General features: G+C 38.0%; 1 protein-coding gene across 2 annotated transcripts in view; it reads right to left on the bottom strand.

Annotated features, from left to right (window-relative positions):
* Nucleotides 1–27,565, bottom strand: part of NUBPL (NUBP iron-sulfur cluster assembly factor, mitochondrial) — a 225,792-nt gene that overhangs the window by 108,928 nt on the left and 89,299 nt on the right. The window lies entirely within an intron of this gene.

The following is a 27,565-nucleotide window of genomic DNA, read 5'->3' as shown; positions in this document are numbered from 1 at the left end:
CTTATTTCCAACAGCACTCATCAGTAACCTCTATTATATTATGTTTTTTATTTGTTTATTTCTGTCTCTCCTACCAAAAAATATTAACTAACCCATGAGAACAGGGTCTTTTTATGTCTCACCACTGTATCTCCAGTACTAAGCATGGTGCCTAGCACATTGTAGGTGCTTAATAGTGAATCCATGAAATAATGCGAATAAAGAGTTTAGCACAACCGTTTGGGAAACAGAAAACATGCAAACAGTGTTAACAACAATAATAACTACTATTATTACTACCAATACCAGTATTTCTGTTATTTTTCATACATTCATTAAACAAACTACCTCTAAACACTGACTTTGTGCCAGGCATTGTACTGTGTAATTTTTTACATGCTGATTTGGGGCTTTGGAAAGTTTCTGAAAATTAGCTAGAAAGCCACTGGCATAGGATGATAGTTGCAATTCACAAAGTAATTAAAATACCTCCAAAAAGGCTTCTGGAATTCTACTACTTCCAGAATTTATGGTTTTTCCTTTAACTTGATTTGTACATCCCATTAGCCCAGGCATAGTACCAGGCAATAGCAGTCAATAATAAAAAGTTAACAGTGGGGGCGTTATCATTTCCCTCTTTAACATTTTTTCAGGCTGTTGACTTTTCTTAAAACCAAAACCCAAGACATACTCCAGCCATCAACAACTATAAAATATATGAATCACCAAAGCTACCCAGAGGCACTGATTATATTAACAATTCAAATGAGGTTACAGGCGAGGCAGCTATGGTATAATAGTAGAGTCCCTTCCCAGCTATATATGACCTCATGCAAGCTACTTAGCTTCCCTATGCTTCTGTTTCCTTAACTGCAAAACAGAAGAAAAAAAAAAAAACTACCTCATAAAGATATTATGGAAATGAAATAAAATAAAAGAGGTGAGATTTCAGGCACACACAGACACTAAATGTCTGCTCTCACAGCTCATGGAATATAAGTTCAAGCAGAAGTGTGGAATTTGGCAATGCTTTATGCTTTGTGTAATGTCCACAATATCTGGCACAGATTCAGTAAATATTGACCTTATATTACATTATATAGGGGAAACATACCTAATTACACAGTGTTTAAATGTTAAAAGCATCAGAAGCCAAGATTTGTCCAAGGTTTTGTGAGTCACTAATGAAGAGAAACTGATAACCATGCTCTTTACAAGATGGAATCAGCATTTCTCTAGACTTGAAAAACCCCTAACATTGTCATTATTCATGACTCCCCAAAAATCATGTCATGTTTTTACTCTTTTATTCAAGCCAACACATCCTGAAATTCAAGTGCATGCCACCTATTATTCTAGGTGCTAGAGATAAAAAGAATAATTCTTGGTCTATCATCAACCCTTAAAGGAATGCAAGGGCTTTTAAAAATAGCTCATCTTAAGGGTTATGGAAGCTCTGAAGAAGGAATCAATTATTTTAGGAACAGCTTTATAGAAATGTTCTCCAATAGAGGTTTCTGCAAGGATGAAAATGTTCTTTAATATGTATTGTCCAATACAACAGCCACTAACCACATATGGCTAATATAACTGTGAAATGGAATTTTTAATTTTAATTAATTTTAATAGCCACAGGTAGCTAGTGGTTACTTTACTGAATAGCAGCAGGGCTTTACAGAATAGGTAATGACTGAGCTGGAATCTTAAAAGAAGGGAGTAAAGAACTGATGGGGGTAGAGGACAGCTCAATCCCATTCCCAGGAAATAAGGGCACAGATAAGACAAAGGGCTGTGAGAAGGATTTCCTAACATGTTTAGAGAAGGCTGCCTGGGATATGTAAAATGTGGAAAATAGAAGTGAGGTCAGAGGGTTAGATAGAGCCAAAATATGACACCTATGAATATCAAGCTAAGGAGTTAAACTTTATGTACCAGAGAGGGGAACACATTAAAGACTTCAAACTCAGGGAACATATGAATATGACCATATCCACAGCTTAGAAAGACAATTTTGACCATAAGAGGAGCCATACATTGAAAGAAAGAGGAGACCAGAGAGGTAGCTTCAGCTATGGATGAAACTACTGCAGTTCTCAAAGTAGTTTCAATGATTCTGATGACCACAATCACAGGGAGAAGAAAGATGAAGAAACAAATTCAAGAGACATTTTGGAGATAAAATTAGTGAGATTTAGAAAACTGAGATATGGCACACAAGAAAGAAATCAAAGTGAAAGCTGCTGGGGTATCAGCTTGGAAAACCAGATAATTTAGTCACTTTCTACATTGACTGAAGGGATAAAGAAAATTTAAAGGCTCTTTCTTACAGTTGTTTGTCAGAAAACATTCTAAATATCCATTAATATCTTAAAAGTTAAATAAATTTTGTAATTGTTTGAGATAGTATAATTACTAAAATTATTTTTAAAGAATATATAATACCAGGGTAAAATACCATGATGTGATAAATGAAATAAGTAGACTACAAAGCACCATATACAGCATGAACCCAATTTTGTTCTGTATATTGGTAGAATATTTTTTAATTGAAGGAATATGCAAAAAGTCAATAGTAGCTTACTTTGACAGTGAGGTAATGGGCCACTACCTTCTGTCTTGAACATTTTTTTTCTTATTGTCTTATTCCAACAATTACAGAATATATTTTCTCTAAAAATAAACTTTCACTCTAAAGCACTGTACTTTACAGGTACAGTGACTCAGTGGTGAAGAATCCACCTGCCAATGCAGGGGATACAAGAGACATGGGTTCCATCCCTGTGTCAGGAAGGTCTGCTCAAGGAGGAAATGGCAACCCACTCCAGTATTCTTGCCTGAAGAATCCCACGGACAGAGGAGCCTGGCGGGCTTCAGTCCACGGGGTTGCAAAGAGTTGGACACAGCTGAGCAACTAGGCACGCATGCAGCGTACTTAGAGCACCTGTGGTAAGCCTACTGAAGTGTGCAGCTGTGGCTCAAACGGAGGGGATGTTTTACTGGAGTATACTTGCTTTACAGTGCGGTGTCAGTATCTGCTGTGGCAAAGTCAATCAACCGTGTGTGTAGCATATCCTCTCTTTTTATTTCCTTCCCATTTAGGTCACCACAGAACACTGAGTCGAGTTCCCTGCACTATACAGTAGGTCCTCATTAGTTACCGACTGTATACATAGCAGTATGTATATGTCAACCCCAATCTCCCAATTCATCCCACCGCCTCCCTTCCCCTTGGTATCCATACGTTTGTCCACTATGTCTGTGTCTCTATTTCTGCTTTGCAGACAAGATCATCTTTACCATTTTTCTAGAATCCACATATATGCAGTAATATACAATATCTGTTTTTCTCTAAGTTACTTCACTTTATATGACAGTCTCTACACCTTACTTATAGTTTCCTTTGTAGTGCAAAAGCTTTTAAGTTTCATTAGGTCCCATTTGTTCTCTAGGTCCATCCACATCTCTACAAATGACCCAATTCTGTTCTTCTTTATAGCTGAGTAATATTCCACTGTATGATATATATGCATCACATGATCTTTATCCATTTCTCTGTTGATGGGCATGTAGGTTGCTTCCATGTCCTGACTACTGTAAACACTGCTGCAATGAACGCTGGTGTGCAAGTAACTTTTTGAATTACGGTTTTTCTCTAGGTATATATGCCCAATAGTGGGATTGCTGGGTCATATGGTAGCTCTATTTTTAGTTTTTTAAGGACCCTCCTCCATACTGCTCTCCATAGTGGCTATATCAATTTACATTCCCACCAATAGTGTAAGAGGGTTCCCTTTTCTCTACATCCTTCCCATTTATTGACAGAGGGAATATGACATGACCATTCCCCAAAGTCTACTACTGCAGGTTTGTTATGGGAGACTAAATTCATGACAAATTGAAAAAAGCAGTTTTTCTCCACCTGAAAAATTTACCACAATTACAAAGTATAAAATGGATTCTTCCCCATTAAATTTATTTATAATGTCTTATCATGTATAGTTTATGTCTACATAGTTGCGACTACAAGTGGGAATTTGCTGCAAACCTATCTTTTATTCTGTGTAGTCACGCAAAAAAAAAGATTTATTCTGTTCATACTAAATTTCAATTACTCAGGCTCACTTGATATACAGCAGACACTATATGCTCAAGAAGTGGTTCAGCAAATACTAATTTCTTTTATAGGTACATCCAGTCCTTTTTGCATTTAGCAAAAGCCCAGCTTTCCAAGCCCTACATTTAGATTTACAAGGAAATCCTAATCTGGTATAGATAAGCCTACCAGAGAGGTATATGGCTATGACAAATCCTCCTACATTCTCGATGTGAATAAAACACAATTAGATAAGCAATGTAATAACTCTTCCTTCACTAACTAGAAAATGAATAGATTTTTTCCAACTATAATGTTAATCACTCTGCCATATGATAGGGTTTTTTTTTTTGTCTTGGGAAACCACATGTACATTAAAAAGGGAATCTTAACCTAATATTTCTAGCCACATGGCTAGTCTTATTCTCATCATTTTATAGGAAAAGAAAGTAAAGGGCTAAAATTAAAAGCATTTTTCTATTTCAGATGTTTAGAAACCTGGTTTGTTCTCCTTAACTAAAATTAGTTGTGCATCTTATTTCTATGTTTTCTATGAAAACACACTTGTAGAGAAGCAGGCTTTTCTCTGGGACATTTGGAAATAAGCCTCAGGGCTAGGTGGTAGCAATGGGCTCATCCAATAAATCTGACGAAACTGACTGAGGTCAGACAGTTGAGACAGTAACAGACCTGGGCCCAAGGCCAGGTATCCTGGCTTGAAATCAGACAAGATTACAGTTCTAAAATTAAAACATATTTTCCCTCAGAGTTGAAACAGGGAATAAGCTTTTCCAAAACTAGTTAGTGACAACTGAGAAACATCAGCTAACTTCCAAACCCAGAAACTGCCTCAGATGTTTTAGCTAACTACCACATACTACACAGTGGGCAGGAGTCACTAAAATAATCACTCCACAGACAAAGAGAATCCAGAAATCTGCAACAGCAATTAGCCACCAGTATCTTACTATGTTTCTGTGATCTGATGTCCATTTCCATGGAAACAGAAAAAGAAGTGAGAGGCAGCCAAGAGAAGAGATGTCGGAACTTGTCAGGTTCAGTGACTAGAGCTGAAAGCTATAAATGCCATTTTTTTTTTTTTTTAAAACAAACAGCATCAGCTGACTTCTGGCACATAATCGATTCTCAAGTTAGGCAATGTCAGCTTGCTTGGAGAAGCATAAAGCTGAAGAACAGGCTTAGGTTTTTTGTTTTGTTTTTGAAGGTCTGGGATTAAGGGAGAAGGAGATGCAAATGAGAAGCAAACGGTTCAAAATTCTACATTCCTAATATATAAGAACACCATAGAACTGTTTCAGATTTCACAAAGTAAAGAGGAGGATTTCTTAACTGTAATGGGGGGAAATGTAAGCTCACCACAGACCATTATCTGTAATGAACAGCAGACGACAGAGGCAGGGAAGAGACAGAAGGCAGAGGAGCAGCAAGTACAAAGGCCCTGAGACAAGAGAGTGTGTGCGCCTTTCAAGGCACTGCAAGCATCACAGAAGGCTTTCCCAAAGGAGGTAACACCTAAGCCAAGACCTCAAGGACTAGATGGAGTAACAGAAGAGAGCATTTTGGCAAGAAGAAAGAGCACGAGGGAAGTCCTGGAGGCAAGAGAGCAAAATGAATCCAGGAATAGCAAATAGTTTAGGACAGCTGAAGCAGAGAGTGGGAGTAGGGGAATGAGCTGTGAGCAGATCAAGAAGGGCTTTATTTCCCAACTTGGATTTTTGAACTTTTGTCCAGAAAACAACAAATTGTCGCTAAAGAGTCTAAATCAGGAAAGTACATGATGAGATCTGAATTTTAAAAAGATTAGTCAGACTATCTCAGATTACAGAGGGATATAGATGTAGAAGTCTGTTACAGCTTTCCCAGGAGAGACAGAAGGGGGAGTGCGGGAGGGGCAGCCACAGAGATGGGAGATTAGGACACAATGAATATAGGGGGTGGAGGGGAGAAGGACGAATCAAAGATGACAACCAGGATTTTGGCCAGAACAGGTACATGTATGGTAGTATCAATCACTGAGTCTCTGTCACCAGCACAGAAGGAGGAGTTTCAGGTGTGGGAGACAATGATGAGCTCTCATCTGGACTCCATGACTTTGAGATATTGATGGGTGATGATCAATCCAGCAGGCAGCTGCCCATGGGATGGGTGTGTTTACCACTCAGGAGAGATACATGGGGTGAATATAGTATCTGGGCTTCAGGGCTGGATGCTATGGCCCAGGGAAAGCACAAGATCAGACGGGATTCCAAGAGAGATGAACTGTAAAGGCTTTAGACTCAGTTCAAATGTTGGCTGCACCATTTACTAAGTAGAGCCACTTAGTCTCCAAGCCTGTGAGTTGGGATAATTATACCTGTGCTAAGGACTAATATTTTTTAAATGAGTAGAGAAAGAAGAAACTATAAAGGAGAAAGAAAAAAAGAAGATTAAAAAGTAGATATCATAGGAAAATGTAGTATTATGAAAACCAATGGAAAAGCGTATTCAAAAGTAAAGTTAATACATCAAAGAGATGTATTAACTTACTGCAAACAAATCAATTAAAATGAGAAAAGTATACAAAGGATTTTTTTTAATAGACATTTCTGGGGATCCTGGCTAAAGTAGGGTGAAGGTGACAGAAGTAGATGATAAATGAAGGAGTGAGACAGATTTAGAAAATTCCTTCAAGAAGCTTGCCTGCAGAAGAGAAGAAAAATTAGACTGGCAAGATGAGTAAAATGAGCACTTCCAGAGGACAAGACTGAGGGTATACCATGAGAATGGGTGGCTGACATAGAATGGAAGTTAAAGACACTCACATTAAGAAGGCGAAAACCTGGAGAAGAAAATGGCAACCCACTCCAGTATTCTTGCCTGGGAAATCCCATGGACAGAGGAGCCTGGCGGGCTGCAGTCCACGGCACTCTTTGTGTCATAAAGAGTCAGACACAACTGAGCTACCGAACAACAGCCACGAGCTGTCAGAAGTCGTGCAAAACATGATGGACAGAACACACACCTAAGACTGGCTTCCTCTCATCCCTGAGCTTCAGCTGAATGCTAATGTGTGCCACTGGGGCCCCCTTCAGGACTGAGTCACTCTTTCTTCCAACTGCTGGGAGTGCTGGCAGAGGATGTCACTCAGCTGAGTCACAAAGGCATCCCAAGCCTAAGATCGTGCATCCCACCTGGGGATAACCCACATGCAACAACCAGCCCATGATGGAGGATAAAGGCCTGGCCAAGGGGGTGATCCCCAAGAAGTCACTCCATCTCCAGAACCCCCAGGGAATGTGCTGAGGCTTGTGTTAAACAGTAATACAACAGACACAGCCATAGAGAACAAATATATGGACACCAAGGAGGGAAAGGGGTAGGTGGGATGAACTGAGAAATTGGGATTGACATGTATACACTACTAGGTGCAAAACAGATAACTAATGAGAACTTACTGTATAGCACTGGGAGGAGGGTGGGGGAAGGCACAACCTGCTTAGAGACACATATTAAGTTAACCTTAAAAATGCATTGCAATATACAGTAGGTGCTTTCCAGGTGGCTCAAGGGTAGAGAATCCACCTGCCAAAGCAGAAAACACAGGTTCAATTCCTGGGTCGGAAAGTTCCCCTGGAGAAGGAAATGGTGATGCACTCCAGTATTCTTGCTGGGAAAACCTCATGGACAGAGGAGCCTGGCAGGCTATAGTCCATGGAGTTGGACAGAGTCTGACACAATTGAGCCACTAGGCATATGCAGTAGGTGCAAACAAATACTGCTTGATTCTGCTTTTACAAGGTACCCACAACAGCCAAATTTATAGCATCAGAAAGTACACTGGTAGATGCCAGGGGCTGGGGATGGTGTGGGGAGGGGGAACAGAGAGTTAGTATTTAATGGGGACAGAGCTTCAGTTTAGGAAGGTGAAAAATTCAAGAAATGGATAATAGTACAAGCTGCATAACAATGTGAATGTACTTGGTGCCACTGAATTGTGCAGTTAAATAGTATGTTTTATAGTATGTGAGTTACACAGCAATCAAAAAAAATTTTTTAAGCTCTGTAAAAAAAAAAAAAAAGAAGGCAAAGAAATTGAAAGACCAGGATATTAACTGGATTATCCATATGGACTCTGAAGTTATCCAAGATGGTGGCTAGAACGGGAGTAGAAGGAAATGCCAATATCTTTAGCAACTAAAAAAGAATGACGGGACTTTTGTGGTGGTCCAGTGGCTAAGACTCCAAGCTTCCAATGCAGGGGACACAGGTTCAGTCCCTGCTCAGGTAATTAGAGCCCACATGCCAAAACTAAAGATTCCACCTTGCTGCAATGAAGACTGAAGATCTTGCTTTCTACAAAGACCCAGCACAGTCAAATAAGTTTAATTACTTAAGTATTTAAAAAAACAAAAAGAATGACCAAAGAAGAACAGGAGACGTCGACCGACGACTGTACTTTTTGTAACCATGACTATCAAAAGAGAATGTAAGTATGGAGGCATACCAGAGCAGAAGCTGCTCTAGGAAACAATGTGTCAGACCTTATCCTAAATCCATGGGTATACAGTAAGTGAAAGAAGAGACGCATCCACTTAAGAAGACTTCATTAAAAGTGCTATCTACGAGGAACTGCAGTTTTCAATAAGGGCAAAGAGACAGAGAGGAGTTCTCAGTTAAGGGTGTTAAGGAGAATACATTTAATACAAGTAGGGGCTCCAGAGAGCATCAAAACAAAGCTTTGGGAAGAGGAAAGTAAATTCAAGTTTAGGAGAGAAGACGTCCCAAGCACATAAAAAGATGAGAAAAAATTTGTAATGACCAGAGAGGATTATATTGGGGTAATTACCAAAATGGCAGGTATTATGAGGCGTAATGGAATTAGCAGACCTCAAGGTTTCCAAAAGAAGCAGTCTAAGTAGCCTTTCTACAACTGAAAAAAACTGTACTTTCAAGGAATTCCCATATTGAGTGACAATACCTAGAAACTCTCAGCAACAATGTTTTTCGTGTACTAGGTGAACACTGTGGAAAATTCTGAAAGAGATGGGAATACCAGACCATCTGACCTGCCTCTTGAGAAACCTATATGCAGGTCAGGAAGCAACAGTTAGAACTGGACATGGAACAACAACCTGGTTCCAAATAGGAAAAGGAGTACGCCAAGGCTGTATATTGTCACCCTGCTGATTTAACTTATATGCAGAGTACATCATGAGAAACGCTGGGCTGGAAGAAGCACAAGCTGGAATCAAGATTGCTGGGAGAAATATCAATAACCTCAGATATGCAGATGACACCACCCTTATGGCAGAGAGTGAAAAGGAACTGAAAAGCCTCTTGATGAAAGTGAAAGAGGAGAGTGAAAAAGTTGGCTTAAAGCTCAACATTCAGAAAACTAAGATCATGGCATCTGGTCCCATCACCTCATGGGAAATAGATGGGGAGACAGTGGAAACAGTGTCAGACTTTATTTTTTTGGGCTCCAAAATCACTGCGGATGGTGACTGCAACCATGAAATTAAAAAACGCTTACTCCTTGGAAGGAAAGTTATGACCAACCTAGATAGCATATTAAAAAGTAGAGACATCACTTTGCCAACAAAGGTCCGTCTGGTCAAGGCTATGGTTTTTCCAGTGGTCATGTATGGATGTGAAAGTTGGACTGTGAAGAAAGCTGAGCACCGAAAAATTGATGCTTTTGAACTGTGGTGTTGGAGAAGACTCTTGAGAGTCCCTTGGACTGCAAGGAGATCCAACCAGTCCATCCTAAAGGAGATCAGTCCTGGATGTTCACTGGAAGGACTGATGCTAAAGCTGAAACTCCAATACTTTGGCCACCTCATGTGAAGAGTTGACTCATTGGAAAAAACTCTGATGCTGGGAGGGATTGGGGGTAGGAGGAGAAGGGGACGACAGAGGATGAGATGGCTGGGTGGCATCACTGACTCGATGGGCATGAGTTTGAGTAAACTCCAGGAGTTAGTGATGGACAGGGAGGCCTGGCCTGCTGCGATTCATGGGGTCGCAAAGAGTTGGACACAACTGAGCGACTGAACTAAACTGAACTGAACTGAGGTGAACACTCATGTTTAGCTTAGGCATACATTCATTCTGGAAGCCAGTTTTATTCAGATTGTATGTGTGTAGTGAATAATCTAACCTTGTTCAAAAAGACCCCTAAACACTGACCTTTGACTTCAGCTTCTGGGAAGTCATCTCTAAGGTCTCTGTTTTCCTGGGCTGATGGGATAGCCAGGTAGTAACAATGTGATTTAGAATGTGGGCTTTCTCTTTTCGGTCAAGCTCAGAGGAGCTAGAGACTAAAGACTGAGACCAGCCTCAGAGAGTCAACGATGACCACGTCACAGAGTCCCAGCAAAAGCTCTGCGAATACCAGTGCTCAGGTGAGCTTCCTTGGTTGGCAATACTCCATGCACAGAGTCACACATCAATGCCAGGGAGGTACTGTGTCCCAGCTCCACCGGGAGAAGACAATGGACGCTCCATACTTCATAATAATCCCTCAGATACTGCGTTAGGCACTTCTTCCTTTGGCTGATTTTAATCTCTTTTTCCTGTAAAAACCATACCCATGAGTGCGGTTGTTCTCAGTGAGTTCTGCAAGTCCTTTTAGCAAATTACCGAATCTAAGGATGGTTTTGGGAATCCCTGGATTTGTAACTAGTGTCAGAGCGAAGGCAGTCTTGTGGGACCCCTCTAAATTTATATTTGGTCTAAACTACAATATCTGTTCTCTCTAAATCAATATGTTTGCCAAAAAAAATGATTTGAAAAGAACTCAATATATGAGGTTAGCTGAAATTTGTCACTGAATAGTAACTAGTCTATTCTGCTATCGGTGACTCTTTGCTCCCATAAATTCCTCTGAACTGTGAAGAAGTCTCAACAAATAACCACTAAGAAAAGTAGGGTTGAGGATTCATCTAGATATAATAGACACTCACTATATCACTGAGACAGAAAGTCATTTCCCTTTACTGAATCGCAGCTTATTCTGGGTAACTGGGAAATGCCATAGCATCTCAGTGAAGTGTGATCAAACCCAAATAATGAATCCCTATAAAACTATTTTAATTTTTTAAAAAGGCATTCTATAACTACTACACTTTATAAATGGTTTGTCAAATTTCCCATTATCAAACACTGCTGAAAAGACTTTATAACTCACCTTCATATAAAAACTGTACCAAAATAACATATTGCCTAAATTTTTAAAAATGCAATTGAAGTGGAATGAAAAAGGGTGTTTAACTAATGAATGTTATTGTAAACAGATTTATCAAGACATTCTCTCACATATGTCTTACATGGTACAAAGCATAAAATACAAAATATACAGTCAAATGACAAAGGAAAGGTCTCAATATACTAATACCTATTAGTATTTCGGAGATGATAGCAAAAGGTATGTTTTCATTCTAAGTGAAAACTTAAACCTTTGAGATTTCAGTTGTACAGTTTAGTTAAAAGCTCAGCCTAGGGAATCAGAAAGATTACTTGTAGGACCTGCTTTACTTATATAATGTCTTTAAGCCTCAGTTTCCTCATATGTAAAAATAAGAATAATAGTATCTATTACACAGATAATTATCTATTAAATGAGATAATCAAGGCAAACAGCATAAGGCTCAGTATATAGTAAAAACTCAATATTAGCTATTTTTAGTAGTTTAAAATTATCCAGTGATAATACATTAATTCAACCTATCTAATCTGATGCTTTCTACATTGAGGATCTGACATATCTCTTGCTTTGGACACACACACACACACACACATACAGGCTTGGCATAAATACAAAAATAAATTTTCTTTAAAAAGGATGTTTTAATTCACCATGAATCATTTCATTCAGTGCACTTTTTATCAACATCAAATAAACATTAAGTAAAGGTTCACAGAAACAAAAAGAAACTATGCCATCAAGTTCCACGCCTTTCTTATCTACAATTTCTCTAAATCTAACCACCAAACAAATGAAAAATGTCAGAGGATAGGTTGCTGTAAAAAGTAATAGGGAGACACAATGACTGACATCCCCAAAATTAGACACTGGGAAGAATAATCTGGCAGTCTCTGGCTAAGCAATAAGGAGGAAAATTAAGTTAATGATGAGGAGATGAGAGAGGATGAATAGGTTGCCAAAGCTGTCACCAGCAGTTTAAAACAGTCTTTCAACAATAAAAATACCTGACCAAAATGAATGACATAGAATCATTCTGCAGTGACTGCGAAAAAGATGAGAATATAATTCAATCAGCCCCAAAGCGGTCACAGTTAAAATAATTACTATATTTTCCATATAGAAGACATCATAGATTATAAGATATACCACAAAAAGATTAAAAAGTTAATAATTAAATGTGATGTCAAGATTTCATGATTATAAAATATACTCCAATTTCAGAGATACTGAAATTTGAAAAAATAGGTATCTTAAAATCAATTAGGTACAGTATCTATTTAAATAATAAAAAGGGGTCAAAATCCTATAAAGTCCCCAGTAACAACCATAACTCTCCTTATAGCCTGTTTGGGATCTGAACAGCTCTAACAGGCTTCTAACTTGTGATTCTGACCCATGATTCTCCCTCTGGCCCTAAGGAAATGGAAAAAGCCCTGTCCATCCAAAAGGGCTACAGCTCTAAGAAATTCTCCTAAGGGCCCAGTAAGTAAACTTACTTTATTAATCTTGATCTTTATTAAGGCTTAATTATAACTGCAGAAGACAAGGTCCTACCTTTTATAATTATCCTCTATCCTAGACTCGGCTCAAATCATTGTAGCTTATTCTTAAAAGTCTGGGTCAACAACATAAAAGAATCAGAAAGTCAGGAATTCTGAAGTGTTCAAGGTAGAGATGGGAAATTATAAGGTTTGGGTAATTAGTCTACTTTTAACTTATTCATTTCCTAAGGCAATTATTTTAGCCTCATTGGTTTCTGCTGCTAATGATTTGTATTTGACATCATTCCATCGCCCTTTGATTAATGTATTTCACTGGCTTGGCACAATTTTCTAGTAGTGATTCCTTTTGCACTAATTTTGATTGCTGACTTCAATTTAAATGAGACAGCCCATTTTGTCAATTCCCTTAAAAACACAACAGGATTCTGTATGCTTCCTACTTATGTCAAAGTTACAGTGAGAGCCATCTTTAATATGAAATGACTGTCCAAGGACCCCTATTACTTCCCCCTGGTAGTTACACAAAGAAGGAAAGCTTCCTATGCTGTTAGACACAAAAGAATACTAAAGCATCTTTGCCTGATCAATGAAACACTGACCAAGTTTAAACCACAAAAATGACTTCAACTTCCTGGTACCTTCCTATCCTTTCTTTCTTGTTACTTCCTTTCCTGCTCTCTTTCCAGATGCAAGGCCTGGAGTCAAGCCAGATGCTCTGTTTTTCTTTATTTGTCCTTACTTCCCGATTTAGGTGTCAGAAAAGTCATAAACGAAATCTGTTGTTGTATTTCACTGGGACTGAATAGTCACACTGTGCCTCCCCTCCCATTCTATGTCCTGAAAATATGAATCCTGATTCTCGATGTTCACTACTGAGAATGAAAAACTGATATGATGGGACAAAATCATGAAGGCCCCATCTCTCTCATTGGGAAGCACCAGAACCACTGCCAGGGAAGTAAAACTGGTAATCTGAGTCCACAGTTTCTATCACTCCTAGAGGGTGGGTGAGCCTACAAATAGGCTGAGAACATGTTTTTCACTCAGGCAAAAAGATCTATCCAAAGTGAACAAGGGCTTTGAGCTGAGAAGGAAAGGGAAGACCAGAAATGAGAAAGTGAATACACTACTGAAAAAGTTCTAGGGAAGAAGGACATTTAACTAGACAGATGACAAAGCCTATCCTTGCCAAAGGGGTAAGCCATGTGAAGAAATAGCTAATGGTGTACCAAATGAGAAGGGATATGAGATGATACGCTGGTTCCTGCATCCAGGCCAGAGCAAGATATGACTGAAAGACCTAAAACCTGAGAAAGGAATTCATGACCACAAATAGGAAAATTCATCTTCCAAAGGTACTAGGAGTAGGGCTGATCCAAGAAGGCCAGTCACTGATAGACAGCAGAGAATAATCTGACTCAGGTGTATATGGTCAGAGGGTTGGAGCAGGAGGCCTTCTGTGGGTGTCAGGTTAGAAAAGAAGCTCTGAGAAGCAGGGCCCTCCCAAACTTAGAAATTGCTCCAACCCAAAACTACACAGAAGAACAGCAGTGCTACGCAGAGAATATCAGTGGCTGACACTGGACAAAACAAGAACCCTTCTTTTTATATATATACTTTGGTTGCTTTACTTCTATTGGTTTCTTCATAAAATTACCCACTTCAACATTCTGGTCCTTAAATAGTTCTATCAGGTGACAAAGTATCTCTATGCTTGTGTTAACAGGGATCAGCACACATGAGTAAACTGGTGAAGTAATGACACGTTAGATCCACTCTGATTCTTGAGAAATTGAGCATAAATGGCTTGGGGTGGGGATTAGGGAAGTTGGTGCCAGCCTAGAACACTGTAATAGCTTGTATTCAAAGCTGCGTATATAAGAATAGTCATCATGGTAAGCTGGAGGAACTCATGTAAGTCATCTCTGACAACTGGTATTTTAAAAAGGGTATTTTAAGTTGGAAGAAATAACCAGCAATTTATATTCATAAGCTATTTCCAACTCCTGAGAACTCATTCCCTTTCAATGTGACTGCACGGTTCCCTCTATGACATGGAACCTAAATGAATCTGTGAAACCTGGTATCATAACAATACCACCAACTTGAATGGTCAACACTATATAATATTCAGCTTTGTCCTCTAAGTACCAGCCTTGACTGCCTTAAACAAAACACTGTAAAACAGTATCATTATCAAAATGTCTAACATTCTAAACATCTTGCTTATGACCAAAAGTCAAAAGTAGGTCTGCAACTAAAAGCTTTGGTATTTTCAAAGGTGGAAATACATCTTACATAATCCTCGTGTCCTCAGCATCTAAACAATGCCCCCCCAAACACACTAAGTAGCCACTTAAATATGTGCTGCTGACAATGACAAAAAGTATGATGACATTTTTAAAGTACAGAATTGTACTGTATCTGTAGAAGTACAAGTATCTGATACTGTACAAGTATCTGGTTGTGAAATGAATGAATAAATGCAGTGATCAAAAGAAACCCCTGCCAGGTTAATCAAATTAAGCTATTTCTTAGCTAATACTGCCTCAGAAAAGTATTTCAAAGAACTAGACTTTAGTTATATTGTATCTCTGTTTCCTTGTTGACTAATCTGTAGTTTTAAAAGGGAAAGGATAATTAAAAACTAGGCTTAACATGCTTGATTCTGTCACCTCAGAAGTCCCAAAGAAATCTAAGAGTGGTAACTGAGATATTACACAGAAACTGTGCCTCATGTTTAAAGAGTTTTTAAGGAAAATTTATGTCTTTAGGTGCCTGAAAGACTACTGTCCTGTCTAACTGAATTCATTAATGTTCTCTGTTCTTTAACGCTTCATGGAAGCCTAATAAAGTGTTTTTAAATATGAGACTTGCTAAGTATCTGATGATGCAAAAATCATAGAAATGAATAAGGTCAGATGCCCAAAAGTGACAAGGAAAACATTCAATAACTTGATCTACATTTAATGCATAGTCTGAGAAACTTTTCCATGCAAGGCAATAAATTTCTTTGGTATATTTAGACATGGCTAACTTAATTATCTTAAAAACATCATTTAACACTTTATTTCCTTGACTAAGTAGCTAGGAACTTCTGAAATTTAATATACTGTACTATAATTCTTAATGATTATTAGTTATATAATGTCAAAGGAAGACAAACAGATAATTTCCTTAGAAATTGTTTAAACTATGAATGACTAAAAGAAAATCATTTAAAGTAATATTTTCATGCCTCCATATATCTTAATAATCAGAAGACCTCTGATCTATTACCACTGCCAAATAAGGATTTAGATATGCTATAATTAAGTACAACTAAATATTAGCAATTATTGAAAGTTAAACATTAAATTGTTCAACAGTTTACTATAAAATGAACTACTGTAATAACTGGTGTAATAATAATTTTGTTTATAGAAAACTGTTTGAAATCAAGTAGATTATAGATTAGAAGATGTTCTTGTTACACTGTCTGTATGTTGAAATGTTAATAAAGTTTCATATATATTTTTCCTACCACACATTGGCCAATACTTAATAAACCTTGGTTGCCTTAAACTTTAAATACAGAAAAGAATCTGGCTGTTAATTATCCTGTTAAACACTGGGAAAAATACACCCATTATAGCTTCTTGTATAATCACTTGCCATTTGAGAAATGATGTATCAAACTCCTTTGGCTCTTCCCATGAGAGGTACTTAGGGGGCTCAAGAAATTTTTTTCATTTTATACAGGATTAAGCAGAGCTTAGCCCACACTCAAAAGCAAAATTCTTTAGGAAACCAAAGGCTGAGAACATTCCTTATTCAGAAGTGAAATTCCATTGTCAGGGAAATCACTAATACCAGCTATCAAGGGAAAATGTCTCATTCCTATTGCAGGATCAGCTAAAGTGAAACTGCTTCTTTAGTTGCTAGGAAACAACCAACTCATTATATGCCATTATCAGAGCCCTAGAGAAGAAACTGGCATCTGCTTCACATTTGGGGATATTGGAGAATGAACTAAAAGCACCGAGATTGCTGCCAAAATCCCTGGTCCCCAGGGTTTACACTGTGACCACAGCAGGTGCTGACACCAGACTAGCCTTTGAAGTTTTCCTTCCCATACTCTTCTACTAACTAAAATTATTTTTCCAATATCCCACATTTTTAAAGTCAAAGATTCTAAGACAAGACTTTTGTTTGAGTTAAACTAATTATACCTATGTTGAGCACCACTTAAGAGGAAAAAAAATATTACTCCAGAATCAACAAATAATAGAAAAATTTTAAACTATCAGTTATTCATTGAGTGAAATGATACTAAATGTCTGAGCCTTTAATTATTTAAAGTCAAAATGGAAAATAAAAGGAAATTATTTCCAAAATCAGGAGAATAAAAAGAAAAACATAAAGATAAATCTACTATTCAAAATGACATTCTAGCATTTATCTGCCTAGTTTTCCTAATTGATCATAAAATTTAACTTCTATTTTTATGGGCTGGCATGCTTTCCTGCAACTCATCACAAAATGCATTCATGAACACACAACATTTATTCATCAATCTCTTCCCATCCTTTTAGCAGATGAGGTTGAAAGAAGGTAGGGAGATATTATGCAGATAAATTAACTAGACACTGGCAACTGAAACCATGAGACACTCCCTATACAACTGCTTCTGTATCCAGAAAAATAAGTTATGATTCAGAAGAAGCTGCAGACGTTGGGAAAATAAGTTGACAAACCATCTTTCTTTACAAAATTACAAAGAATGATCCTGGCAGAGCTCCCCTACTTTAATATATAATAATTCTTTGTCCCATCTCCCACTCTAATGCTCATCTTATTTTGATTATTTATACCTGACACTCTTGGCTAAATAATATTCCCCTGATACTACTTCATACTTTTATTCTCAAACAACTCAGTTCCACTCCACCACCATGACAACCTTCTCCCAGCCTGGCTCTTATCTATATCTTATGAAACGTCATTTCTATTAAAGGTTGCCAGACTTAGCAAAAAAAGATAGAGAACACTAACTCAGTTAAGTATGAATATCAGATATACAATGAATACTTTTTTAGTGTGAACATGACCCAAGCAATATTTGGGACATATCCATACTTAAAACTTATTCACTGTGTATCTGACACCCAAACTTAACTAGGTATACCTTGCATTTTATCTAGCAACCCTATTACCATCCAACCATGAGATAACTTGATCCTTGACGTTTTTCTCACTTTGAGAGAAACGTGCCTTTCTTCAACAACACCAAATTTTCAAATAAGGAAGGAAGGAAGGCCCAACCTTGCTAATGCCCCTCCCTTCCCTAACAAAATTATTTGAAATTTTCTACACTTGTTCCTCCCAAGCTACTGAACCACTTCTTCCCCATAAAGGATGATTCTCAATTATGTGATGCCTCCAATTTTACACTCAGCCTCCTGATCACTCACTCCTGACTGCCTGTCTTCCGGGAAACCAGACCTTGAATTTAATGTTTCCTTCATTAATGCCCTGGATGTGTTTCCTGTCTGGACTTTCTGCCATGCTGATCCTGGATCCAACAACAGGTTTCGCCTATGTCAGCTTTCAGGCTTTGAAGAGTTGCTAAAGACAGTCACAAAAACTCATCAAACCTAAAAAATCATATTTAGCATCCAGGGGGCCTCGGCTGTTGCACAGGGCTTATTTCTCTCATCTTTTTTTTTTTATTTCTCTGAAAGCAGTTCAAAAGCACTGCCTCTAGCCCAAGGTATAACCAAGCTTGATTTCAGAACCACCAGCATTAATAAGACTCACCTGGGATAATCTATTAAAAATGTAAACTCCTTGGCCCTCCTTTGGACCTAGTGAGGAACATGTTCAAGTGGGGGAGTGGGATGGGAAGGCTACAAATTTGAATTTTCAACTAGCTCCCCAGACAATTTTTATAAATACAGAAATTTGTGAACCAAATTTGCTCACCTGAGTGAACTCACTATCTTTCTCCTTCCACTGAGAAGATCCAGGAAATAACAATTTTGGTTAACCTCTTTTTAGTGTCAGTTATGATGGGGTTCCCTCATCTGTTCTTCTTTTCATTCTACTCACCAAACTTGGACTGAAAACTTATTTTCTATAAATAATCCATAACCTTTTAATCCCCTTCCCTTTTGCCTCTTTCATAATATTCCTCTTTCAAGAATCCTCTCATTTTCTCATCTTCAGTCCTTCTACACTATATTCTGCACTTTGGAAAAGGTATGCCTGCCCTACTTGGAAAACAAATGTAAAGGGTTTTCATTTGATACCATTCCTCCTCAAGCTTCCACCCTGTTTTTCTTTCCTTTTCCCCACCACTGCTGAATGGCCTATTTTATATTATGGGCTTTATACAACTCTACCTCCAAGATCCTGTTACAAATTCATTCTTAAACACCTATCATCTGACATTTTTCATTCACTATACTACTAAAGGGTCATAAATGGTTACCTATCATCTATTATTTCTTGCCCTTTTTCAATCCTCACTCTCACTGACCTATTCTTCTTGAAACTAGTGGTTCCCAAACTTATCTACACAGTGCAATCAGATGGAAGGTTCCAAAAACACTGATGCCTAGGTAACACCCCAAGAGTCTATGATTTACTCTGTCTCGGGTATGACCTGAAATTTGAAAATTTTTAAAAATTCCCAAATGACTCTACTATGCAGATATGTTGAAAAACCATGGCTGCAAACACTTTATGACATTAGTATCCTTAGTTCTTTTCCTACTTGAACTACTTCTTTTCTTCTTGACTAATTCCTTTTCCTCACAAAATCACCACCTCAAACTAGGAATATTAAGCAAAGAGAATTCTGCTACTATAATTGATATAACTGAAGTCATGAAATTAGAAGAGATGTCTCAGGGAGGATGGTGGTGATTATGACAATAATAATGACACCTAATATCAACAAATCTAATACCCTACTTATTAAAAGATGTATCATTATTTTATGTCAGAAGAAAAGAGGGGAAACACCTATGATGAGAAGGAGTCTTAATAGAAGAAACTTTCATAAAGTTGGGGCCCTAAAAGACTAAACTCTCTTCAACTAAAGGTAAATAAAACATAAATCCTCAAGTGAGAAATAAATTTCAAGGAAATATGCACCACTCCAGGCTGTGGCAGAAGGCAGAAAAATACCTCCTAAAGATAATGAATCAAAATTGGTACCCATGGAGCTTTCCATCTGAATTCTGACCACCAGACTGGTCCCCAAAACCTTTAACAGAGAATTCTATTTAAAGTTGCCTCAAGGGGTGGGAGGTGGGAGGGAGGTTCAAGAGGGAGAGGATGTGTGTATACCTATGGGTGGTTCATGCTGATGAACGGCAGAACCGAACACAACATTATAAAGCAATTATCCTCCAATTAAAACTAAATTTTAAAAACAAATAGTTGCCTCTGGTTGAAAACGCCCCAGATGAATGAAGAAACAACACAAAATATCTCTGGAAGAACCAGAATTCAAGCCACAGATAAAGGAATTCTGAGAAGTTATCACTCATAAGATGCATTCTGATTAGAAAATGTTAAAATCTAGAGAAAATCGAATTTGTATTAAGGTTGACAAAATACAGTAATAGCTTTCTAAGTATATTACACATATAAACTCATTTAATTTTCATAATGTTGTAGAAACTATTAACCCCATTATATTGGTAAGGAAACTAAAGCCCAGAGAGCTTTCTGCCCAAGGATATACAGCTATTACATGTGTGTTAAGTATTGGACTCAGGCAGTTGTGGCTCCATCGTCCATGCCCTTAGGTACTGAGCTATGGACATCAATTAGACAAATTAGGGAAGATTTCTTATTGGAAATAATGAAAAGCAGAAGACAATGGAACAGCACCAGATGGTCAATATGGAAATCAAACTGATTATATTCTTAGGAGTCAAAGATGGAGCAGTTCTATACGCTCCTAATTGCAAAATGCAGGCTTAAATTGAAGAAAATAGGGGGAAACACTAGGCCATTCAGGTGCCCTGAACCAAATCCCTTATGATTATACAGTGGAGGTGACAAATAGACTCAAGGAATTAGATCTGGTAGAGTGCCTGAAGAACTATGGACAGAGGTTTGTAATGTTGTACAGGAGACTGTGACCAAAACCATCCAAAAGAAAAAGAAATAGAAAAAGGCAAAGTGGTTGTCTAAGGAGGCTTTACATAAAATAGAGAAAAGAAGGGAAGCAAAACGCAAGGGAGAAAGAGAAAGATATACCCAACTGAAGGAAGAGTTCCAGAGAATAGCAAGGAGAGATAAGAAAGCCTTCTTAAGTGAACAATGCATAGAAATAAGAGAAAAACAATAGAATGAGAAAGACTACAGATCTATTCAAGAAAATTAGAGATTTCAAGGGAGTATTTCATGCAAGGATGGGCACAATAAAGGACAAAAACAGCAAGGAACTAAAACAAGCAGAGGAGATTAAAAAGAAGTGGCAAGAACACACAGAAGAATTATACAAAAAAAGTCTTAATGATCTGGATAACCATGATGGTACGGTCACTCACCTAGAGCCAGAAATCCTGGAGCATTACTTGAGAAGCATTACTACAAACAAAGCTAGTGGAGGTGATGGAATTCCAGCTGAGCTATTTAAAATTTTAAAAGGTGATGCTGTTACAGTGCTGTGCTCAATATGTCAGTAAATTTGGAAAACTCAGCAGAGGCCATGGGATCGGAAAAAGTCAGTTTTCATACCAATCCCAAAGAAGCGCAATGCCAAAGAATATTCAAACTACTGTACAATTGCACTCATTTCACATGTTAACAAGGCTATGCTCAAAATCCTTCAAGCTAGGCTTCAGTAGTACACGAACCAAGAACTTCCAGATGTACAAACTGGGTTTAGAAAAGGCAGAGGAACCAGAGATAAAAATTGCCAACATTTGCTGGATCAACAAGAAAGCAAGAGAATTCAAGAAAATATATCTACTTCTATTTCACTGACTAAAATTCTTAGAGATGGGAATACCAGACTATCTTACCTGTCTCCCGAGAAACCTGTATGTGGGTCAAGAAGCAACAGCTAGAACTGGACATGGAACAATGGAGGGTTCAAAATTGAGCAAGGAGCACCACAAGGCTGTATACTGTCATCCTGCTTATCTAACTTACATGCAGAGTACATCGTGTGAATGCCAGGTGGGACGAACCACAACTTGAAGTCAACATTGCCGGAAGAAATATCAACAACCTCAGATATGCAGATGATACCACTCTAAAGGCAGAAATTGAAGAGGAACTAAAGAGTCTCCTGATGAGGGTGAAAGAAGAGACTGAAAAAACTGGCTTAAAACTCCACATCCAAAAAACTTAAGATATGGCATCTGGTCCCATCACTTCATAGCAAATAGAAGTGGAAAAAGTGGAAGCAGTGACAGATTTTATTTTCTTGGGCTCCAAAAACACTGTGGATGTTGACTGCAGCCATGAAATTAAAAGACACTTGCTCCTTGGAAGGAAAGCTATGACAAACCTAGATAGCATATTAAAAATCAGATATATCACTTTGCCAACAAAGGTCCATTTAATCAAAGCTCTGGTTTTTCCAGTAGTCACGTACAGATGTGAGAATTGGACCATAAGGAAGGGTGAGCACCAAAGAACTGATGCTTTTGGAGTACCACGGACTGCAAGGTAATCAAACCAGTCAATCTTAAAGGAAATCAAATCAACCCTGAATACTTATTAGAAGGATGACGCTGAAGCTGAAGCTCCAACACTTTGGCTACCTGATTAGGAAGAGCTGGGTCACTGGGGAAGACCTTGATGCTGGGAAAGATTAAAGGCAAAAGAGGATGAAAAGGTTAGACAGCATCACCGACCCAGTTAGACAGCATCATCGACTCAATGGACATAAATTTAAGCACACTCCAGGGGATAAAGGAGGACAGAGGAGCCTGGTGTGCTGCAGTCCACTGGGTCACAAAGAGTTGGACACGACTTAGCAGCTGAAGAACAACAAAACCTAATGAAAACAGTAGTATGCTTTTCCACAAAATTGATAATATGAATATGAAATTATGAATATGAAAATTATATAGAAATGTGAAAAAAACTATGAATATGAAAATTATATAGAAATGTGAAAAAACCTAAAGTAGTCAAAGTAATCTTAAGAAAGAACAAAGTTGGGGGACTCTCACTTTCTGATATTAATAAGCCTTCTAAAGAGCTACAATCATTAAGACAACATAGTTTTACTGTAAGGATTCAACTATTACTGGAACACAAGAGTGTCCAGAGATAAACCTTTATACATAAGCTTAATTGATTTTTGTCTAATGTATCAAGTCAATTCAATGGGGAAAGGGAAGTCTTCTAAACAAATAATGCTGGAAAAATTAGATAAACTATTATAATGTGTATTTTCCAATACCACCAAGCAATTAAGTTAACTCTGACACTACCTGGAGATAGCATTAGATTCCATACTAAGGGCTTAGTCCCACTTTGTGTCTCTACGTCACATTTTGGTAATCTTTACAATATTTCAAACTTTTTCATTATTACTGTATTTGTCACTGTGACCTGTGATCACTGACCTTTGATGTCACTATTGTTAAAAGATTATGACTTGCTGAAGGCTCAGATGATGGTTAATGCTTTCCATCAATAAAGTATTTCTTAATTAAGATAACATATGATTTTTTTTTAGACATAATGCTACTGTATACTTAACAGACTAAAGTACAGTGAAACACAACTCTTTGTGCACTGGGAAACAAAAAAGTTTGTGTAATGGCTTTATTGTGATACTGTCTTCATTGTACTGGTCTGGAACCAAACTTAAAATATCTTAGGTGTGCCTGTATTGTACTTGAGCAGCTCACAGAACTCAGAGAAATGTTTACTTACATTTCCCAGTTTATTATAAAGGGTATAGGATACAGATGAAAGGGCAGATGAAGAGGTGGTAAGTACACAGGGCAAAGTTCAGAAGGGCTCTGAGCACCTTCTGTCCCCATGGAGCTAGGGTATACAACCCACCCAGCACATGGATGTGTTTTACAACCCAGAAGCTCATCAAATCTTGTTCAAGAGTTTTTACAGCGTTTAATCTGCAATCCACCCCACATCCCCTTCCCAGAGGTAGGCAGGTGAGGTGGAAAATTCTAACTCTCTAAATACTTGGTCTTCTGGTGACCAGTCCCATCTGAGGCTATCTAGAGATTCCACCCTAAGACATCTCCCTAGCATGAACCAGCCGGTGTGGTCAACAAGGGGCTCCTTATGAAAGACAAAGGACAAATCTACCACTCAGGAAATTCCAAGGGTTTAGGGAGCTTTGTGTCAGAACCAAAGGATAAAGAATAAATGTATTTCCTGTTATCACATAACAACAAAAAATATAAACCTTGATCATTATCTCACTTCACACATGAAGATTAATATATACAAGTCAGACCTATAAATTTTAAGAGAAAAGAAATATACAAAAATATCTTTACAACCTTGGGGTAGACAGGCAAAGATTTCCTACAGAGGACACAAACAGCACTAAGCATTAAACACAATTTTTTGATAAATTGGATTTCATGAAAATTTAAAACTTCAGCTCATCAAAAGGCAAGCCATAGACTGGGAGAAATATTCCCAATATATGTATCTGGCAATGGACTCATAGCCAGAATAGTCAATTGTAAGAAGAGAAATGAGCCCAAAAAAGTGAAGGACTTGAACATACACTTTATGAAAGAAGATACAGCAATATCTAACATGCACATGAAAAGGGGCTTAACATCACTGACCATCAGGGAAGCACAAACTGAAACCATCAGAAGACATCATTTTTATAGCCACCAGTGAAGAGAATGATAACACACACAAAAAAGATGTGAAACAATTGGAATCTTTATGAATACTTGTATAAGTATTTACAGCAGCATTATTCATAATAGCCAAAAACTGGAGACTATACAATTGTCTATCAGAAGAAGAATAAATAAACAAAATTGGGTTATATTCATGCAAGGGAATTACTACTCAGCAATAAAAAGCCCTCAGCTACTGATACATGCTACAAGGATGATTTTTAAAGTGTTAGGCTAAGAAAAACAAATGAGATGCAAAAGGGAATTATACTATAAGGTTCCCTTTATATGAAGTATAAGAACACAAAAAACTCACTTAGAGTGACAGAAATCACAACAGTGATGGCCTAAGGGAGCCCAAGGAAACTTTCTAGGGGGGGATAAAAATGTTCTCTATCTTGACTGGGGTGTGGTTACATAGTTATATATGTTTATCAAAAAATCATTGAACTCCATACATAAGATATGTGCATCCTACTATATCTGTAAGTTTAACTCAGTAAAACATTGAAAGAAAGGAAAAAGAACTTTTAAAACAGATTTTAGCTCAAGATGGCAGACTGACCACAAGTACTTATCATCTCCCCACAAATTAGTATCTGGGATGAGACAGGAGAAGAGCATCTGAAACAGTGGTATTCTATTTATTTTGTCCTAAGTGATGAATATAAAGGTATTTTCTCTTTGGGATAAACCATCTGTCTGGACCATTATGTACATGTATACATGTTATATTCTGTACATGTGTTATATTCAATTTTTTTTTAATTGGCCAATGAACCAGGTACCCTCCACAATTCACTGCTATATAGAGCATCAAGAAATGAAGGAAATTTATTGCTGACTGTAGCCTTCCAGGCTCCTCTGTCCATGGGATTTTTCAGGTAAGAATACTGGAGTGGTTGCCATTTCCTTTTCGAGAGGATCTTCCCAACCCAGCGATCGAACCTGAGTCTCCTGTGTCTCCTGCACCAAGCATCTAACCAGCTATTGTATTTTCACAAAGCATGCTCCTCAGAACACCAACCTTTGGCCTGTAGTTCTGTGTCTCTTCTCACTGACTTGAATCTCTAAGTGTCTGATTACTGTGGAAAGTGGAAGAATTTCCACCTTCTTGTGGCCATCCATAAAGCCTTAAGAGGAATTCTGAATCATTTCCTGTTGAGATTTCTAACCCTAACATAGGAGGGGGAAAGCTGATAATGACAATGGAAAAATGTTGCCTGCCATATCAGTAAACAAAGGATTTGCAGCCTTCAAGCCATTGCATGGTAGCCTCCCTGACAGTTAGCCCTGAGGGAACTCAGGATAGAAACAGGACACCTGTCATCTAGCAGTCTGTCAGCTGCTGCAGCCACCGGGACGGTGCACCCTGAGCAAGCTCAGAAGGAGAAAACACAGGATACTGGCCGCAGAGAAATGAGGGCCCCAGAGAACTGAGGGATCATTTCAGTGAGCCCAAACTCTGGCATCTTCCTGTACATAAACAAGCACTAAATTCCCTAACTTGAGATATGTGGTTTTCTTTAGTAATTTTTTTTTAACTTTTGTATTTTATACTGGAGTATAGCCAATTAACAGTGTTGAAAGAGTTTCAGGTGGACAGCAAAGGAACTAAGCCATAAATATACATGTATCCATTCTCCCCAAATTAGCGGTAATCTTTTGACGTTCTGACTACCTGGAAAACTTTGCTGCAAAAACTCATATATCTTGGCTCCTCCTGAAGAAGGAATTCATAGGGCCTGGACTCCATCTCAGGCCTGTTCATGCTGACCATGCTCGGCCACCTCTCCAATGGACTCTGCACTCTGTGTTTAGTGTCTATGGAAACCACAACAGAAGGATAAGTCTCCCTCCGGACAGGGGAATCTTGAAGATCATATCCAGGTTACTCATCGCCTAAGAGAACATACACTAATCACCCCTTCCTCCAGACAGGCCATAAATTTTTCTGTACCTATTGGAGGGTAACCTCGTGCTTACTGATTAATGGCTAATTGTTTAACTGTCTGAGCACATGGCACATGAGTGATGGGGTTATTGGGATTGTATTTACCCTTCCTTAGTTTATGTAACTCTCAAGAAATTTGGGGTGGTGGGTTCGGACACATACACATGGGGTATAAAAGATTTTTCAAAAATGCTGGTTGGGGTCCTTGGCTAAGAGGAGACTCTGCCTTGGGCCCACCAGTGTAATAAACTGCACTTCACTATCTGCATTGTCCTTCTGAGAGAGTTTGTTTCCCGGAATGCATGGCTACAACACTCCCTTACCACTTCAAAGCAGTCGCTTAGAATTATCTGAGAGATTGCATCCCAGGATTAAGTCCTCAGTTTTGCCCACCAAATAAAACATAATTCTCAACTTATAGGTTGAACTTTTTTATCAGTCAACAATATTAAATCAGAATTCTCCTTCTGTGTTTCCAAATTTTCATTGACTCTAATTATAAACTGAATAAAAATTGTTTTAAAATTTCCTTAAAGGGGGAAAAAAAAAAAAGCTGGTTTAATCCACAAAAATAAAGGTCAAGATCACAGAATGGACAGGATGTTGTTAGGAATATAATTGAAATAACCAACTATGGGATCTGAGTGTAAAAGAGAAAGAAATGTAGCCAAGAGACTTAAATGTGCTGGGAAAATAGAAAGATTCTGGGACCAAAGATCAGAAAGCAAATTTATCAGAACTCAAGTAGCAGAAAAATAAGACAAGATGTTACAGGGGAAAAAGAAGAGTTTCAGAGTTCAAGAAATATCTACTTACTTTAACAACTGGAAATTAATATAGGAGTACCTATGATTAGAACTGTTAACCTATGGCATGGTGCCTGACCTAAAGTAAAACGTGAATAAATAAGGGGTAACTGTTGTGAGTCAGTGGAGAAAATGCAAAATACTTATAACCTAGAAGATAATTAACTAT

Source organism: Dama dama, chromosome 13 (assembly GCF_033118175.1).
Source record: "Dama dama isolate Ldn47 chromosome 13, ASM3311817v1, whole genome shotgun sequence".
NCBI lineage: Eukaryota > Metazoa > Chordata > Mammalia > Artiodactyla > Cervidae > Dama > Dama dama.
Note: the sequence above shows the minus strand (reverse complement) of the source record. Positions and strands in the feature narration are given on the sequence as shown.